Source organism: Peromyscus leucopus, chromosome 13 (genome assembly GCF_004664715.2).
Source record: "Peromyscus leucopus breed LL Stock chromosome 13, UCI_PerLeu_2.1, whole genome shotgun sequence".
NCBI classification, from domain to species: Eukaryota; Metazoa; Chordata; class Mammalia; order Rodentia; family Cricetidae; genus Peromyscus; species Peromyscus leucopus.
The window spans coordinates 2,348,480-2,366,192 of NC_051074.1; the positions used below are offsets into that span (position 1 = coordinate 2,348,480).

At 43.8% G+C, this 17,713-nt stretch overlaps 1 protein-coding gene across 1 annotated transcript in view; it reads left to right on the forward strand.

Moving 5' to 3' along the window:
* Positions 1 to 1,935: 1,935 nt before the first annotated feature.
* Positions 1,936 to 17,713, forward strand: part of Cab39 (calcium binding protein 39) — a 98,664-nt gene continuing 82,886 nt past the window's right edge. The window contains exon 1 of the mRNA XM_028876206.1: positions 1,936 to 2,316. The gene's annotated coding sequence lies outside the window, so the exon portion shown is untranslated. The remainder of the gene's footprint in view (positions 2,317 to 17,713) is intronic.

Below are 17,713 nucleotides of genomic sequence, written 5' to 3' on the forward strand. Positions count from 1 at the left end.
ACACCAAGAATAACCTCAATTCTTCATCCCTCCCGCCACTGTTAATTGCTGGGATTATAGGTGTGCATACTATACCTTGCTTATACACACACACACACACACACACACACACACACACACACACACACACAATTGGGGGGTGGTGTGAGACAAGATTTTGCTATGTGGTCTTGGAACCCTGGAACTCACTATGTAGATCATGCTGGCCTCAGATTTGCAGCCTCTGCCTCCTTAGAACTGGGATTATAGTAAAACAGGTCCCCAGACCTAGCATAACTGACACCATGATGGAAGTAGTATTCAGGCCTGAAACCCAGGACATAGGCAGCAACATCTGCCAAAATAAGAACAAAGACCTAATTCATCAAAGTCCATAGTTGTGGGAGAGTCCATAAATGTACTAGCTGGCTTCTGTAGTTCTGCTTCTAGTTTGTTAACCTAGGTGTGTCAATCCAGGATAGGATTTCTGTTCTTAAAAGCTGATCCTGAGAAAGGCTTGGGACGGCACTTGGGTCCTGGACACCCAATGTTGCCACCAGCTCCTTATAAAGACTTTCTACTGGCTTGAACCCAGGTCCAGGTGGTGATCTCTGGTGGATGCATCACAGCAGGCATGTGTCAGCAGGCATGTGCCACCCTCTCAGTCTCCCGCGTCGCGGTCTCAGCTCTCTGAACCTACCACATATTAGACGAGACAAGCACTCAACACTTGAGCTACACCCCCAGGCCTACTAGAGGGCTTCAACGGCTTCTAACTACTGTCCCTGTGGAATTCCTCAGGCTCTTCCCTCTGGTCTTCGTACCACAGTCACAGTGATCAAAAAACCCTTTAAAGATGTCAAAGCCCTCACAGTAGGCTCATATCACCTTTCTTTCTTTGGGGAGCCACTGGAAATAGCAATATCCACCATCTTTCCTCCTCATCCTGTGCTTTAAACTGTTCATTAAGGTAGGCGTTGGTGGCGCACGCCTTTAATCCCAGCACTCAGGAGACAGAGCCAGGTGGATCTCTGTGAGTTTCTAGGCCAGCCTGGGCTACCAAGTGAGTTCCAGGAAAGGCACAAAGCTACACAGAGAAGCCCTGTCTTGAAAAACCAAAATAAATAAACAAACACACAAACTGTTCATTAGTACATACTATTGCTTTGTTTATTTTCACTTTATCACAGGAGCAAGGACTGCTTAAGGTCCAACCCTCCTTCCCCACCTAGATTAGTCCCTAGCACACTGTGGCTGTTCAACCATCCTGTTAAATTACAAATCTAAAGCAAAGACGCACGTGCGGCACTTTGTATACCAGACTCTGACATCAGACCTTGGTAAAGTATTATTTCATTCCTGGGTATACTCACTGGCAGTTACTGTATTATTGCATCTGTATTTTTATTTAGTTGTATTTTTGAGACAGGGTTTCACACAGCCCAGGCTGGCCCGGACCTTTGTAGCATAGAATGACCTTGAACTCCTAGTCCTTCTGAATTCACTTCCAAGTGCTGGGATTACCACCATGCACCTCTGCACTCCTCTCTGGAAGCAGGATTTGTACTCTGGTTGAATCCTGTTTCTTTGGAATATTCTATCTTTTTTTTTTTTTTTTCCTGTCAGGAGATGCAAACATGAAGTTGCAGGCTCTTCCCAAGCGTGAAAGAATCCGTTTGAACACTTTTGAGCCCTCCACTGAAATAAAGTTTTAAGACTTGAGGAGTCGGGCGTGTGTTCCTCTAGGAAAAGGGCTCAGCCGCCCAGGAGGGACTGCGTACCAACCAGCAAGCGGGAGCCGCTTGGCTTCTGCCTCTTTCTGCGCCGCCAACTCTTCTCCAGCCTGAGATCCAGGCGCCCTGAGTCCTCCCGGCCGCCCGGGGGCGCCTGAGGCTGCAGAGGGCGTTGCGGCGCCGCCCGACGTCGCACCTTCGGCGGCTGCGCAGTGCGCACGTCAAAGCCGGGCTCGAGCCGGAGCTGGGCGCGGGGCGCCAGGAGCCGCGCGGCCTGAGAGAGTCCGGGGCTTCGGTAGCCGCGCGAAGGCTGAGGGGACCTCCGAGGCGAAGGCGGTGCCGGGCCTCAAAGCCACAGCCGCAGCCGGATCGAGCGCAGCAGCGCGGCGGCCACCGCGGGAACCCCTGGGCCACCGTCCGCCCGCGCAGCCGCCGCCGCCGCCGCGGGAGCCCGTCGCCCGGAGCAGCTGCGGGCGGAGGACAACGGAGGGCCGGAGCGCCCGAGCCGCGCCGCGGGGACCGAGCGAGCAGCCCGAGGCGGCGGCGGCCGAGGAAGGGGACGGCGACGACGCGGAGAGGGAGCTCCCTGGCCCGGCCCAGCCCCGTGAGTGACCCCCCGGCCCGGCCCTGCTCGCGATGCGGACGCCCGCCGGCTTCCGCCCGGCCCGCCTCCATTTTCCCGGGTGGCAGCGGCGGGAGCGGCCCGGGTCAGCCGGAGTCCTGGGCACCGCCCCTGTCCCCGCCGGGACTCGGCTCCCGGGGCCTGCCGGCGGGGGCTGCAGCTGACCGGGGGGGAGCCCGTCCAGCCAGCTGTCACTCCCGCCGCGCCGCGGATTGGAGCACCCAGCTCCCGAGCCCCGCGCAGCCTCCCTGTTAGCAGGACGCAGACACTATCTTTTAAAGGGAACCTTTCGGGAAAATGCCTAACTGATTTCTGGCTAGGAATTGTGCGGTCGGCGCGTTCCCGGGTTCGGTTGGAGCAATCCAAAGCGCCGACTGCGTACTGGTGCCGTAGCGACTCCGAGGTGAACCTGGCCGGGAGGTGGCCTCCCCCGGGGAGCTTTAACGTTGTGATGTGAGAGATAAGACGAGTACACAAATAACCACGACACCAGGCAGGAGGGATAGATAAGTCCTGTTTAGGAACTACCAATTGCTGGAAAGGTGCTCGGGAAAGACCAGACCTGTCGATCGTTTGTTTCCGCCTTCCCACGAATCTGGGAGGTTTCCTGGGCGAGGCGGTGCTAAACTGGGTCTAGAAGGCTCGATTGGATTTGGGAGGAGAAGGAGGTTGCAGAGAAGGGCGTGGAGGGGCAACCAAGCTGTAGAGGACAAAGGTACAAAGAGCATGGGAATGTTGCTAGTTCCATCATCGAGTGCGGCGATCGGTGAGGTAGTCAAAAGAGGCAGTTGGGGGTCAGATCTTTGAATGGTGTAGAGGAGGTGTTTGAGCGACCTTCCACGGAAAACTTAGAACTCATTTTTCAGTGACTCATGAAGCCGGAAATGTATGCTAGGGCATATTAAAGACGCTCTTGTGAAAGACAGGAGAGCAAAGAAAGCCACCGTCAGGAGTTGACATTGTTCCTTAAGTATAATGCAGTTTGAGATCGATTTTGACAGCTACCAGGATATTTAAGCAATCTTTGTCCAAGCCAAGGAAAATACCTTTTGCCGAAAGTGTCACTAGATCCATGATTGTTAGAAGTTATGGAAAGAGGTGCCTAAGTTAACCTCCTCTGCGCACACAAGGTGTTCGTGTTGGTGAGTTCTTTCAAATTGCATCAGAACTTCTGGACCTGTGTGTTGGAATTGAGATTTAAACTGCCAGTTTATAAAAATTTAAAAAAAAAAAACAAACCTTAGCAATTAGTTGAACATACACTCTCTGCTTAAAAGGGTACAATTTTTGTTAGTTTTTAGTTCTGAAAATATTGGAGAGCCAGAAGTGAAAGTTTTTAAGCTCTATTTCATAGGTTAATAATAATAATAATCCTAGCAAGTAATTAGTAGCTGCTAGAAGCCTACAATATATGACTTGTGAAACTGACTTAGAACCTAGTATTGGTTTTGTAAACTCTTGTATGAACAAGGAAATACAATTTTTTCAGTTTTACACTTTTCTTTATATTAAAGTAAGACATGATCTTGCTGGTGGTGGTGGTGGTGGTGGTGGTGGTGGTGTACACTTTTAGTCCAGCACTTGGGAGGCAGAGACTGGATCTCTGTGAGCATAAGGAACATAGTCTGCATAAGGAACTCCAGACCAGCCAGATAGATTTACAGTGAGACCCTGTCTTTTTTCCTTTCTTTTAAATTAAGTTATGCTCTTTGAAATGTGAACGTAGGAGTCCATCTCTCCTTTCTCCACCTCTCCTTTCTCCACGTCCCTCATCTCCCCCACCTTACCCCCATCTTTTTTTGTTTTGTCTGTTTGTTTGTTTTGAGAGGGTTTCTCTGTGTAGTTTTGGTTCTTGTCCTGGATCTCGCTCTGTAGCCCACACTGGCCTCGAATTCACAGAGATCCGCCTGCCTCTGCCTCCCAAGTGCTGGGATTAAAGGTGTGCACCTCTGCGGTCTGGCTCCCTCATCTTTTGAAACGGGGTCTCACTGGGTAGCTCAGGTCCTTCTCCAATTTGCCATCCTCCTGTTTTGGGCTTCTAAGTGCTAGGATTACAAAAACAACTGGATTTTTTAAAAGTTATTTTCTTATTCTTATCTCTTAGATTTTGTTGCTGTCAGCATTTTTGTATAGTTCCTTTTTGGTCTTTTTCTGTGTATATTTACTTTACACAAAGAGATATACTATGTACATTATTTATTGTTTATTTATTGGCATTTTGAGACAGCATCTTACTCTGGCTCAAGCTGTCCTGGAACTTGCTGTGGAGGCCACACTAGTTTCAAAACTCCAGATAGTCTTCCTGACTTAGCCTCCTAAATGCTGGGGTTTCAAGCATGAACCAATAGCACCAGTCTGGAAGTTTTCCTTAAGTGTTTTGTTTGCCTTTTACTTACAAGGTTGCATTGTTATTTAGTTTCTTGTTTGAAGTATATTTATTAGCTTCTCTTCCAATTGTGAACCCCATTGCTGCTTATTGAGTATGGTTTTATTCGGCAGAACGCATATATGTGATCATGAGGAATGGAGGAGAGCACACAGCAGAGGTGCTTTTAGAAGGGCACTGAGGGCCTGGAGAGGTGGCTCAGTGGTTAAGAGTGTATACTGTTCTTGCAGAGGACCTGAGTTCTGTTCCTGTTGGGTTTCCAGAATCGACCAGGTTGGTTCACAACTGTCTGTGTAGCTCTAGCAGCTAGCTCCACACATTCCTGTCTTCCACTGACACCAGAACTCATGTTCACATACCTACGTGTGTATACAGTTTTTAAAAAAAAATTTAAGAGGAAGGGCACTGTGAAAGATTATATTCATGGCTGATACACTGTCTCAAGAACATTATAATGTTTTGGCCCTTCCTACCCTCTACCTACTACTAAAAAAATAGTCTCTGTATTAGGGCTGTCCACACAGGTAACTGCTTTTTGAGCATGCCATTAGAAAGCTTCAGGCTGAATATAGTGTCTGTTGGCATATAAAATTTCTTAGTGAAATGATATGCTATCATTAATGGGGGGTATTTTTTTTTTAATTTCAAGATTGTTTAGTTTATTGGCATTTTAGACTAGGTCCTTGTATTAATTAAATCGGTTATTCCTTTTGTGTTTTACATTCTAAAATGTATTTATACAGTCCCTGTTTCTTTTTCTAACATCATAGAAAATGAGATGATAAAGTAGGCTGGATTTGTTGTTTGTTTCTTTTTCTTTCTTTCTTTTTCTTTTTTTTTTTTCTTTTTAAAAGACCAGCCTGGCCTTGAACTCAGATCTGCCTACCTCTGCCTCCTAAGTGCTGGGATTAAAGGCATGCATCACCACCACCTGGCTTTGTTCCTGTTTTTTGAGACAGAGTCTCATTTGTACTGAGGGGCCTGAACTTTGTAGCCTAGGCTGGCCTGGAACTTGTGGTAATCTTTCGGCCTTAGATGGATGTTGGGATTACATATGTGTGTCACCACTGCAGGATCTGAGTTTTCATAAGATTAATATGAAATGGTTTGAAAATTCCAGTTACTTATTGGGTTTGGTTTTATAATTTGTCTTATGTGAATCTTTATTCTGTATTGCAAATGTGTATACTATATAGCATATTTGTTATTTTCTAATACTCAAAGATTTTCTTTTGGTCAGTTTTTGTTAAGTATAGATTTTTGTAGCAATTACTATATTTTACCAAGGGCATAATTTTCCTGAGAAGTTCATCACTGTTGATACTTGTCCTGCTGGCTGTATAAATATTTAAGTATAGATGCAGACACGAAATCACACTCTCCTTCCCACAAGCATAAAAGATAAAATCCAGTAGTAGACCAGAATTTCAGGTGGTGTCTTTTGGTTACTATTATTGAAATTTGAAAGCTTACCTTTTTTTTAAAATTATTTTTTAATGATTTATTTATTGATTGACTTGAGTTCAAGTCCTGGAACCCACACAATGGAAGGAGAGGACCTAGGACCAATTCCCAAAGGCTGTTCTCTGACCTCCACACATGCCTTCTCCCTCTCCCTCACTTATGTACACATAAGAAATAAATAAAAATTTATTGTCACTATTATTATTTTTTTTAAATGCCGAATGCCGTTTATTGAAGGAGGGAGGTCTTAAATACAGGCTTACAGCACAATGGTAGAACCCCGGAGGGCAGAAGTTCGCTACCGATGTTTTACAATCTAGCATCTAGAAAGCTTACCTTTAAAAAAAATCCATTTGTTTCTTTTTCATTGGTCATTTTAATAAGGTGTTTGCTTTATGAGTACTCTTATGTGTTATATAAATAGGAATGTCATAGATAATTGGATAGTAGCAAAATTTTTATTGTAGACAAAATTTTGTCATATGATAAAGTTTGGGAAAATGAAATCTCCATGGATCCCTGGACTAGATCCCTTCTGACTTTGGATGTTTCATTCCAGAGGTGTGAAAATACTGTGTGTGTGTGTGTGTGCGCGCGCGCAGAGCAATCCAAGTAGCTGAATTGTCACAAGGGTATATAGTCATTCTGTTGGTTTTTTTTTTTTTTTTTTTTTTTTTTTTTTGTCAGAAAAGACTGATTCTGAACCTCTAGTAAAAGAGAGCCAGGCGGTGGTGGCAGCAGCAGTGAACGCCTTTAATCCTCCCAGCACTTGGGAGGCAGAGGCAGGCGGATCCCTGTGAGACCAGGCCAGCCTGGTCTACAGAGCAAGTTCCAGGACAGCCAGGGCTGTTACACAGAGAAACCCCGTGATAAACTTGGTGTGGTTCTATTTTTGTGCTTCTTGTTTGTTTTATCTAGGGTCCAGGTATGTGGCCTCACATGGTCCTTGTGTTTCATCCTCCTTGGAGTGCTTGGGTGCTTAGACATGCCGTGTGCTATTGTGCCTGAGGAGTCTTGACTTTGGAACTGGCTGTTTGTTTTTGCTTTTGTTGTTTCGTGATTGGGTTTTTGTGTGTAGCACTGGCTGCCTTGTAACCTAGGCCAGGCTGCCCTCAAACTAAACAGAGACGTGCCTGCCTCTGCCTCTGCCTCTGCCTCTCTAGGGCTGAGATTAAAGGCAGGAGCCACCACACATAGTTTAATCACCGGATCAATCCAGGGGACGAGGTGGAGGCAGCCGATGGAGGCAGTGTTTTCACTACCATTATTTGTAGACTAGTCTGGAAATAAAATGGGAAGCGTTTTGCTTCTACTTCTCAGACCATCCAAGGATTAAGAGAAGAGTTATTGAGGTTCTTGGTAACAGTTTAGGTTGAAGGTTAATGGCTCATTGCCGCCGTCAGCATCGTGTGCACAGGCGCGTATGTTGGTGTGTATAGTCCTCTGCCATTTTTGTCTTACAGAACTTGCTTTTGCTGTCACTTTAACTTTCCCCAGGAAGGCAAGAGAGAGAAGATAGACTTGTGATCTATAGCAGCCGTGCATTTAAACTGGCAGAGGAAGGGGGAATGGCATGCAGAGAATTGCAAGAGGTCAGTCAGGTGTGAAGTCGCCCAGAAGGAGAGTGGTCAAGCCTGCCCAGGCCGTTTATGTAGACTGTGTTCATCGAATACCTATTCCTTGATTATTTCTTCTAACTTGAGACCTTGTTACTCTTGGTACTCAGAGCCAGTGGATTGTTTTAAGCTGTAGGTTTATGTTTGCTTGTTTATAGGTATATGTTTTGTGGGGGAGTGGGGACAGTGTCTCATTGTGGCCTAGGTTGGCCTCCAGTTCACTGTTAGACCAGTCTAGCTTCCTCCCTCGGTTTTCTAGGTACTGGCTTACGGGCATGTACCACCACACTCAAGTGTGTGTGTGTGTGTGTGTGTGTGTGTGTGTGTGTGTGTATGTGTGTGTGTGTGTGTGTGAGAGAGAGGGGAGGGGGGAGTTCGTGTGCATTTTCAGTGCAGATTACAAAGAAAGGGAGCCTAGTTAATGAATTCGCCAATGTTTAGTAGCAGCCTGATTTTATTGAGCAATCATTCTTTGTGGGTATATTGTTGACCAAGGAAGTACAGTTCATTGATTAATTTTGATAAAATATTTGCCTGAGAAACAAAACATAGTTTTTGTGGCTTGGTGTAAAGTCGCCGCTTTTATAGTCTTGTCTAATGGCCAATAGCTTGCCTTCTAACAAGGTCCTGTTCTTCCTCCACAGATTACGAACCTGCTGTATTAAGCGCAGGGGAAGACAGCCTCAACAGGTTGTGGTTTATAAGTCTGTGTGGGCCATTCTTGGGTTTATGGGATTTGGAGGGCAGGGCTAATCTTGGGGTTAAAAGCAAGTTCCTGAACTCCTTTTTAGTTTAGATTCCTTAGATAGGAATGGTAGGACTACATCTGAAAGGCTTGTAGGGGTGGTGGGCCTGGCACATACTAACTGTCCAGACATCGTAAGTTTTGTGATGCTAATAATACACTGTTCTGGGTGGAAGAAACCTTATGACTTTAGAAACAGTCTAGTCAGAATGGTTCTTTCTGCAGATGGAAACACTGAAACTCACCGAAACTGGAGGCAATGTTTGGTTAACTTTGCAGGTAGGATTTTCTGGGAAGTGCAGCCATTTGCCCAGGGTTGTACAGCTTATGAGCTGTGGGACTGGAACTGGTGTTGTATGACGGGTGTGTGGGTAGGTTCACAAAGGTTCATGGACTCAAGAGACAGGCACCTCAAGGATGATTCTAGTCCTTTCCAGCTGCAGGTCTCTCTTTGGACGGAACCACTGCAGTCTAGCAAAGGACTCTTTTATTGTTCTCCAATTTGCACCCCAACACTTCTCATCTAAGCTTCCCAAAGGGACAATGCCAAATGCAAATTCCTCGGCCAAAGAATGCCTGCAGTGTTCCTGGTTCTTCTTCAGCCAGATTTACATAGGCTTTCCATCTTCAGAAGACTCTCAGACCAGAATCAATAGAGGATACCAAGAAACAAAAGGCAGCAATCACAACAGGCAGATTAAGGCTAGGTGCTAACACTCTGGAGTCAAATCAGGTGTAGCTCTGTGGGAATTCTCCCCACAACTGGAGCTGGGTCTCTTTGTTCTTCATGGAGATTGCTTGAGTGAAATTTTGGTACTTTATCCAGTAATGTCTTTTTTGAACCTATTTTTTTAAATGTTCTTTAGCATATAGTATGCATTTTTTTGCTTTAGCACACAAAGGTTCGTAATTACGTTTGGGGTGGCAGTGTGAAGATTGAGGGTGAACTAGGACTCAAGGGAGATGAATAAAAATTACTAGATAAACTGTACCTGACTACCGCACCTGCTGACATGTTAGACCAGCCTCCATAGTGTTTATTGTCTCCATCATTACAGATGGGAAACCAAATGGGAGACTTTCTAAGCATACAAATACTGCAGTTGAGCTGGGATTGGGAACCAGGCCCGCCCCACTTCAAAACAGGAACTCTCTGGACTAAATTACTTCATCATCTGAAATTGTTTTTCTCAGTAAGGATTTGGTTTCTTGTTGAGCATTTTTGAGTTAGTGTTTTTAAATGAAGGTTTATTATTAATAAAGGCAGTTGAGGATTTTTGATACATTTCTAAACAATAGCCACATGTTATAATCCCAAAAAAAGATGGTTGGATTTAAATGGTTTAGTTGTATAGTTATACTTGCTTAGTAGTTTATAGTTTAGTTAGTCCAGTGGGTAGCATTTATTTTTATGTTACTCCTACTGTGAGGATGAGAGGCATGTGGGCAGTAGGCAGGACTGGGTTCTGATGGGATGACGAATAATGTCACTCTGGGCTTCAGTCATCCTTGATTCTACCGAGAGGCCAGGGTTGGAAGCCCCTCAAGTCTATATTGCCTGTATTTTTTTGTGATGGTGTTGTGGGGGTGTGCCTTACCTTTTTTCCCTCTGGGGATTTGTTTGTGGTCTTGAAGGCTGTTTCTCTATGAGAACGGTAAAGACGTGTGACTGACTGCACCTGCACGTAGTTTCTCCCAGTGAGTCAGGTGCCTAGAGTTATCTCACACTAAGTCCTCAGCATAGGGTGAAGGTGAAGAACAAGAAGTCTGTTTTCTAATTCTCTACCTTAGTTACAAAATGGGTAGTAAAGTACAAGTTCAGTCAGTCAGATAATGATTAACAAGTTAGTTCTCAAGGCCTCCCATGAGTTACATTGTCATAATTGTGAAGACCTATGAGCTGTTGCCCCCAACACTGGGGACGACGACGGATGGACGGACGGACGGACGGACGGACGGACCTGACTGAACCAGAGGCAGTGAATGGAAGGAAGGATCAGACCTGGAGGGTCAGGTCGGAGATAGCAAGGTCAGTCCTGAGGCAGTTCCTGGCAGATGTGTGCTGATGTTCTACCTGCATAAAGCTTCTCCACCAGCTGAGCTACCACTCCTTGCCAAACTAGAATTATAACGGTGGCCAAAGACAAGGTGACCCAAACGAGGAACAACTCCCTGGTGACTTTTGTTTGATTCACATGCTATAAACTTTCTGCTGTTTTTAAGTGCTTGGCCTCAGGAAATTGTTAATCTAGCTAAACAACTCTTTTCTGCTTTAATGGCAAACTGTTTTTCTAGATACTTCTGGCAGGCAGGCAGGAACTTGACTCACTGGTACAATCTATGCAAATCTGGTTCTCAACCCTTTTACAAGATGGCTTTATCCTTTGTTCAGCCTTTATAAATTATATTAGGTATAGGGTGGGGGAAATAAATAAATAAATTATATTAGGTATATTGGTTGTAAGTTGGAATTGAAAATTTTGGTGTTTGTTCTCACTTTTGAAAACCTTTTTTGGTGTTTTGAGACAGGGTTTCTCTGTATAACAGCTTTAGTTGTCCTGGAATTCACTAGGTAGACCAGGCTGGCCTCAAACACAGGGACCCTTCTGCCTCTGCCTCCCAAGTTCTGGGATGTGCCACCACTTCCAGCTTGAAAAACTTTTTTTTTTTTATTCTTTTCTTTTTTAATATATATATATATATATATATATTGTAAAATAATATATATATTATTTTACAATACCATTCAGTTCTACATATCAGCCATGGGTTCCCCTATTCTCCCCCTCCCACCCCCTCCCCTTACCCCCAGCCTACCCTCCATTCCCACCTCTTCCAGGACAAGTCCTCCTCCGAGGACTGCGATCAACCTGGTAGACTCAGTCCAGGGAGGTCCAGTCCCTTCCTCCCAGACTGAGCCAAGCATCCCTGCATAAGCCCCAGGTTTCAAACAGCCAACTCATGCAATGAGCACAGGACTTGGTCCCACTGCCTAGTTGCCTCCCAAACTGATCAAGCCAATCAACTGTCTCACCTATTCAGAGGGCCTGATCCAGCTGGGGGCCCCTCAGCCTTTGGTTCATAGTTCATGTGTTTCCATTCATTTGGCTATTTTTTTTTTCAATAATTGAGTAAAACTGAAATTTATTATATGCCACAGTCGTCCTAGGGACCTCCATGCTATATATATAGCCTCTATGGTTCTATGGGTTGTGGTCTGATTGTTCTTTATTTTATATCTAGAATCCACCTATGAGTGAGTACATACCATAACTGTCTTTCTGGGTTTGGGTTACTCACTCAGGATGATTTTTTCTAGTTCCATCCATTTGCCTGCAAATTTCATGCTTTCATTGTTTTTCTCTGCTGAGTAGTACTCCATTGTGTATATGTATCACATTTTTTTCATCCATTCTTCCGTTGATGGGCATCTAGGTTGTTTCCAGGTTCTGGCTATTACAAATAGTGCTGCTATGAACATAGCTGAGCATGTATCTTTATGGTATGAATCAGCATTCCTTGGGTATATGCCCAAGGGTGGGATGGCTGGGTCTTGAGGTAGTTCGATTCCTAATTTTCTGAGAAACCGCCATACTGATTTCCACAGTGGTTGTACAAGTTTACATTCCCACCAACAGTGGAGGAGTGTTCCCTTTGCTCCACATCCTCTCCAACATTGGTTGTCATTGGTGTTTTTGATCGTAGCCATTCTAACAGGTGTAAGGTGGTATCTCAGAGTCGTTTTGATTTGCATTTCTCTGATGATTAAGGATGTTGAGCATTTCTTTAAATGTCTTTCAGCCATTTGTATTTCTTGTTTTGTGAATTCTCTGTTTAGCTCTTTAGCCCATTTTTTAATTGGACTGTTCAGTACTTTGATGTCTAGTTCCTGAGTTCTTTATATATTGTGGAGCTCAATCCTCTGTCAGATGTGGGGTTGGTGAAGATCTTTTCCCATTCTGTTGGCTGTCTTTTTGTCTTATTGACTGTGTCTTTTGCCCTGCAAAAGCTTCTCAGTTTCGAGAGGTCCCATTTATTAATTATTGTGCTCAGGGTCTGTGCTGTTGGTGCTTTATTTAGGAAATGGTCTCCGGTGCCAGTGCGTTCAAGAGTGCTTCCTATTTTCTTTTCTATTAAGTTTAGTGTAACTGGATTTATGTTTAGGTCTTTGATCCACTTGGACTTGAGTTTTGTGCGTGGTGACAGATATGGATCTATTTGTTGAAAAACTTTTTAAGGTCTCTTCTTGCTTTACTTTGTATTTTTAGGGAATAAAATGTTTCTGTAAATAATCAATGATACAAGCATATGATAGTATGATAAAATTTGTAGTCAGCTGAGATGAACTGCTTAAACAAAGTACATTTTCCTGCTCACTTATCTATCCCTGCTGTATTTGCACTTGTAAGTTATTTACATAATAGAAGAGATTGTAATAGAAAGTTAAAGGATTCTCCTTTCCCGCTAAGTTTATCAACTTGTGTTTTGTGGAGTATTATTAGTCTTTGATAGCTCAGTAGCTGTTATTGTGAGTCTTTATGGGGCGGGGGCAGGGTCTCATGTCCAGGCTGGCCTTGAATTTTCTGTATAACTGAGGATGACCTTATATTCCTGATTTTTCTGCTGCTGCTTCCCAGGTGTTGCTTACAGGCATGTACCACAGCTTATTTTGTTTTGTTTTAATGATTGATATCAGGGCTTCATGCATTCTAGATGGATGCTCTACCATCAGGCTTTAGCCTTACCCTCAGATTTTTTTTTGTTGTTGTTGTTGCTGTTGTTTTTCCAAGAAAAGGTTTCTCTGTAGCTTTGGATCCTGTCCTGGAACTGGCTTTGTAGACTAGGCTGGCCTTGAACTCACAGAGATCTGCCTGCCTCTGGCTCTCGAGTGCTGGGGTTAAAGGCGTGCACCACCATCGTCTGGCCCAGATTTTTATTTTTAAAGGTGATTATTTTTTTCTGTAGAGCTTGTCAGAGAAAAACAGTGTACATTATGACCCTTTCCAAAGGCACCACAATTGGCAACACTTCCCAACATGCTGAGGTTATTTGGTCATAATGTCCCTTTCCCTGGGAAGACCCACAAAGACCTTAAGAGAGGTTCCATTGGAATAGTTTGAGAAATGGTCTCTTTGCATACTTACTGGTATGATCATAGCAATACTTTCTGATAAAGATGTTAATTTTTTTTTAATAGCAATTTTGCTTTGTAGCTTTGGCTGGCCTGGAACTTGCTAGGTAGGTAGACTAGGCTGGCCTAGAACTTTTGGCAGTTTTTGTTTCTTTTTTCTTTTGAGACAGGATTCCTCTGTGTAGCTTTGGTGCCTGTCCTGGGTCTCGCTCTGTAGACCCAGCTGGCCTGGAACTCACAGAGATCCGCCTGGCTCTGCCTCCCAGTGCTGGGATTAAAGGCGTGCACCACCAACGCCTGGCTGGCAGTTTTTGTTTCTTGCTTCCTGAGTTGTCACAGGTTTACAGGTGCGTGTGCTACCACACCCAGCTGGGAGATAACTTTTTATCAGAATTAATATTTTTGTTTTGAAATGAGTATTTTGCTTACATGTATGTGTACCACATGCATACCTAGTATCCATGGAGTTCAGAAGGAGGTGTCAGAATCCCTAGAACCAAAGATACATGTAGATGCTGGAAATCAAACCCTGGTCCTTTGGAAGAACACTGTGCCATATCTGCAGCCCGTGAAGCAGTTTTTAAACCTTATCGTGTATGATGCTTTCCAGTATTCTAGATTTATTAATGTTTGTTATAAGCTATTAGAAACAATTCACCGTGCAATTTGAGATACTACATTTTTAAGTTACATGGATTATAAACGTAGGAGATATAATAGTGAGGCTGTGCTATAGAGATAGTTCTGTAGTGGAACAGCTCAAAAGCTCAGTGTTCAAGGCCGTAAGAAAGGACTTAAATCCTAGTTTATGCTGCTGGGGATCCTATTGTAGGCCCATTCTTCCCTGCTTTCCTGTTCGTAGACTAGTAAGAGCAGACTGCTGTCTGAGGAGAAGCTGTGAAGGCTCAGTAAGAAAACACTGTGCACACTATCTGGCGTGTTCCAAGTACAGAGTAGCTGTTACAGTGACTGACGCTCTCAGAGCTCTTTTTCTGTGCCATATATGTGTTCAGGATATTTTATGACTCTGGAAATTTTTTAAGTAGCCGACTCTTTGATCTGTAGTTGAATGTGTTATTTGTTGTGACGTCAGCAGAAAGGACACACTTAAAAGTTTTACCTCCTAGTTATATAAGCTTTATTGTACAGTATTGCACAATTAAAAAGTTTCTTTTACATAATTCCTTGAATAAGCATGTAATTAAATACAAACGTATCCATACTAGCCCAGCATTATGGTGCATGCCTGTAATCCTGGTTCTCAGGATGTTGAGGCAGGAGGCAGGTTTACACATTTGAATTTAGCCTGGGCTACAATAGTGAGACCCTGTCTAAACAGTGTGTGTGCTTGCTACAATGATTAGTTTCTTGTAGGTTTTTTTTTTATGATTTATTTATTTTTATTTTATGTGCATTGATGTTTTGCCTGGATGTATGTCTGTGTGAGGGTATCTGGCCATCTCTCTTTCTCCAGCTTAACTGACAGGATTTCATGGAGGTGCGATTGTTGCAGCCATGTGGCAGGTAATAGTTGAATGGTTTTTGTGTATGTGTCTACAGGTACCAGGGAGGCCAGAAGAGGGTGTCAGATCTCCTGGAACTGGCGTTACAGTTGTGAGCTGCCATGTTGGTGTTGGGAATTGAACTCAGGTCCTCTGGAAGAGCAGCCAGTACTCTTAACCACCAAGTTATCCCCAACCCTGTTTCTTGTAGTTCTAATTCACTAAAATAAAAATAAAAGTTGATGTTTCTTGTTTTATTCCCATTTTTACAGGTTATTTTTACTTCTCCTATTCTTAATATTTCTACTGTCACTGGGGCCTTAAGACAAGAAAAGAGACAGAGCAGATCAGTAATGGTGGACACCAGATCAACTACTGTCTTATCCACAGCTGACTACTTCATGCATTATGTGACCCACAACACATTTGAGTGGTCTAGCCCAGAGTAAATTCCTCCTCACTTGACTTTTTTTCCCCGGACTTTAAAAAAATTAAGTTCCCCCCCCCCCCCAAAAAAAAAAAAGAAAGGTCAGGCGTGGTGCATATGTCTTTCATCCCAGCACTTGGGAAGCAGGTGGATCTCTGTGAGTTTGGGACCAGCCTGGTCTACATAGAGTGCCGGGACAACCAGAGCTGCATAGTGAGACCCTGTCTCGGGGAAGAAAAATATGTTTCAACTGTAGTGTATTTGAATGTTGGAGTGTGCACGTACATTCAAGTGCCTTCCTGGGGCAGAGGTAAAGAAACACTTGGAGCTAGAGTTACAAGAGGTTGTGAGCCACCTAGCATGGTGCTGGGAACTGAATTCAAGTCCTCTTCAAGAGCAGCAGACACTCTTAACTGCTAAGCCATCTCTCTAGACCCCTGGTGAACATTTTTTATGGAGTTCTGGTGCACCCGAGAAGGGCTTCTCTGTTAAATACAGCGAGTAGTCAGTGGAGTCACTAGTCGGGGGTATGCAAGAGGTGCTAAACTAAGAGCAGCAGCCATATCCTTGTCACATGCCAGTTCAGTATGAAAATAGCACCTGGATTCTATGCTGGTGCAAGCACGAAAATCGAGGTACAAAGTACTTGCCAACCTACACATGTATACCAGTTGCTGGTACATTGTCAAGACCTATGTAAGTATTCAGCCCATTTATAAGAACCCAGTGTTTTCATGTGCTTAATAAATGAAACAATAGCCTCAGTTGTAAATCTAGAAAGGGTCCTACATTCAGAACTGTAGTGCAGAGCTTAACCTTGTGTACATGGTATAGTTTTGTCTTGATGGGTTGTAGACCCATCCTGGAACATAGCCAAGCCAAGCCTTCTGGTCAGGCAGTGTGTTACTGAGTTACCATCAGTGCTGATTAAGGAGCGGAGAAGAAATGGAGTTTTACAGGAAGACTAGAGAAAGTTCAAGTGCTATTCTTCCATTGAATGGAAAGGTGAAGTCTACAAACCATAGAGCTGGAACTTGGTACATTTGCCGTACGCCACAGCCAGGTGTTGATTTCTAGAAGCTCCAGGTCATTAGCTATTTTCCTTCTTTCAGAATTCTAAGTAAGGAAAACATTCAGATGGTTTTAAGTTAGAATATTTTTGATGTTTTAACGAAGTGATTCTATTTTACTAGTTAGGTCTTTAGGTTGTTTTTGTTTTATTTGTTTTTGTTTGTTTTGTCAACTTGAGACAAGCTAGGGTCATCTGGAAAGGAGAAACCTCAATTGAGAAAATGCCCTCAAATCAGATTAGCCTTTAGTCAAATCTGTGAGGCATTTTCCCAGCACTTGGGAGACTGAGGCAGGAGGATCACTGGATTGAGTTCAGCCTGGGTTGCAGTGAGATTTTACCTTTAAAAGGAAACTCTTCCAGTATTGCTGTTCCTCCCTAACTTAGCATGTTCTTATCCTGGCCAGGACAGCGGGACAGCAGTAGGCACCAGCTGTACGTGTCCTTGTCTCCTGCTTGTTTTCTAAGAGCTGTGGGCAGGAAGAACGGTCTAGTTAGCACTCTCTTGTTGGAGAATGCCAGCCTGAGAAACCCTGAGGCTAAATGTCCACTAGTGCCAGACCCAGGCTAGGTGGCTTGCAGCCTAAAGCTCTTACTCAGAATTGCTCTATTTGTGTGACTAGAAGAATAATCTTCTCGGGCTTGCTGTGAGGTAGTACATGTGAAATGAGTAGACCAGAACCAAGCACACAGTAAATACCAGTTGTCACCCTCTTAACAGTTCCTGTTTAACTAAACTTGATGGTATTTTATAGTTTCTAGAGCCGTTTTGAAAAGTGCTGGGATTATTAGCATGTTTCAGTGCACTCAGCTAGTTATAATCCTAAACTTAGTAAAATGAATACAGTCAGTTAAAGAGCTAAAGAGTTCAGCCCAGTAGCCATATTTTATACAAAGATATTGATTTCTTGTTAGCAGTATTATAAATGTCAGAACAGAAATACTCTGCTATGAAAAAAATGAAATGTCTAAATATGAAATATTTGGAATTGCTGGAAAAAAATAAACTTTTAAGAAACTGTACAATCCTAAGAAAAAG